A 2,526-nucleotide genomic window follows, 5' to 3' on the forward strand; every position below is an offset into this window, starting at 1 on the left:
TAAATTATAAGCACCTAATTTAAATGAAACCAGGACGTAAATGTCACTGACGTGAGTGTCATGTTTATTAAACAAACCTTGTGTTTGTTTCCAACAATTTATACTGAGTTTAGACAATTTATTCGTGGTTAATTAGATATGGCATCTAATCCCTCGATAATGATGGACTCACAAACCATACACGATAAATAAAGTAATTAAAATTAGATTAAATGCGATGGGTGTTGATCGGAAATGTGTGATCACCTGTATAGAATAATATTTACTAATATTTATGTAACATTGTCAAAAGATAAATATAAGACAGAAAACAGTAAGAAATGTCTTTCAAAAGTTGTTTAGTCTGTTAATAGATGTTACACCTGCAAAGTAATGCTGGTTTCATGTACTGTAGCGCCAAGTGTCCTTTATAAGTGCGGCTGGTAGTTTTGCCAGCAGTAACATATTGGGGTTTCGGTTAATATTTTATGAAGAGGAAGTCTTGATATTAATAAGGTCAGGAAAGATATACGATGACGATTCATGTAAACCACTTAAGTGCTTCCTAATAAAAGATTGTTATTATTATTATGGGACAAAATCATATACAGTAGTTTTCCCGCGCAATCCTCTGTGTTGTCATAACGACGAAAGTGTTATACAAAGTAAACGTTTCGTTAGAACCATGGTCCCTTGAGGTTTATTAATCAAGGCCGCCATGACACTAACGTCACTAGACTTGGAAATATACAGCGAACAGCGGGCGAACATACAAAAAGTCGTTTAGCTTGAATTTCACTATTTTAGCCACTAATACCATTCTAAGTAATGCTCTTCGGCTGAATGCTGAATCATTGCGCAATTTCTCTTTTTTTTTTTTTATTTATTTATTTATTTTTTTATTTGCAGAAACTCACGTTACAAACAGTAAAAGAAAAAAAAAACAAACAAACAAACAAATAACACTAACAATACCTACACTACATACAAACTCTATACTTGTGTATATATATATAAAAAAAAAAAACTTAACAATACTACTAGTCCTATCATATTGAGTCCATGAGGATTATATTGGCTATATGAATTCGTTTACGTTCGTTTACTAACAGTCCTTACTAATAGACCTAAAGGTGTTGTCGAATTCGCCATAGATTTATAAAGTCTATTATACGTATATTATTTATTATAAAAATAAAAAAAAATAAAAAAAAACATTCATTGAATTCATTCATTGGATTCGTTTACTAACAGACTTTGCTAACAGACTTTACTGACAGACCTAAAGGAGCATAAAACTGCAATGCGATATAGGACAATTTTATAAAGCCGTATTATACATGAAAACTTATAATACACTACAGATAAACTACAGCACAGTTAAATAAATTAAGGATTGACATTAACAAGAAATAAAAAATGTAAAGTAAAACAGAAGAAGGGAGAAAAAAAACAACCTACAGTATAGGTGCCCAAGTAGCATTGTATTTATGAAGCGTTTTGTTTGCTATGGCTACTTTACGTAAAACTTCTAATTTCGATTTCAGTCTTAAAAGAAAGCGATCAAAGCTCAGCCTGTCCTCGCAGATACAAGTTGCAAAAATATGGTATTTTGCAATAAGAAGAATGTAGTTGAGCTCTCGCTCTTTGCTAGTGTTTTGGTGCCACCCAAATAAAATCGTACTTTCTGATAAAGTTATTTTTTCGAGAAATTTTTCGCTCCACCATTGAGTAAACTGTTCCCAAAAGATTGACGACCCTGCAACTATACAAATATGAACAAGTGATTGCCTCTCGGAATTGCAAATAGGGCAAATTCGTCGTCTACTAGGCCAGCACGGAGTAGGCTGACGCGAGTAGGCAGAATATTATGTATTATTTTGAACTGGAAAGCAATTAGCTTTGCCTCTGTGGTAACCCGGAAAGGGAGTAAATAAATGTTATGAATATTTTCTGTATTAAACCCGTATTTCAAATTTTAGTTTCATTTGTTGGTGTAGCGGAACGTCTAGCAAGAATAGCATTATACGCCCCTCGAGTGGAGATGATGTTGTTGAGTGTGTTGTTTCAGAAGGGGAGCTTGGGTACTGCGAGATGAATTCGATGACATTTTCCAACTGATGGGATACCTGATGAGACGTAGTACAAGTGAATGGATTGTTGACCTTGAATTTTTGTTTAAAGTCAGCTAGAGAGAGGAAATCTCGATTTTCGTTTAACAGGTCCTTGACATGTATAATTTCCTTTTAAACCAGGCGCTATAAAAAATCGGCTTTTGGTCAACCAGGATGCTAGAGTTGTTCCAAATGATCTCATTTTCCGGGTTCTTTTCCTCAAAGGAGGATAAATGCTTATGTTCTTGCCAATACTTTAGTACGGAATGGTAGCGCAATTTCTCTTTACTGACTGAGGGAGAGGGTCATATTGCGAGGCAGCTTAGTCCCTAGTTGTCCTCCTCATCTCTCATGCGAGCGCGAGGTTGACCTAAAGGCCTGAGAACGGGTTTGCGTTGACGTCACAAATTTCGCGCCAAATCGGTAAGCGGGA

The sequence above is a fragment of the Oculina patagonica genome, chromosome 12, assembly GCF_052425735.1.
Source record: "Oculina patagonica isolate OP01 chromosome 12, crgOcupat, whole genome shotgun sequence".
Classification (NCBI taxonomy): Eukaryota; Metazoa; Cnidaria; class Anthozoa; order Scleractinia; family Oculinidae; genus Oculina; species Oculina patagonica.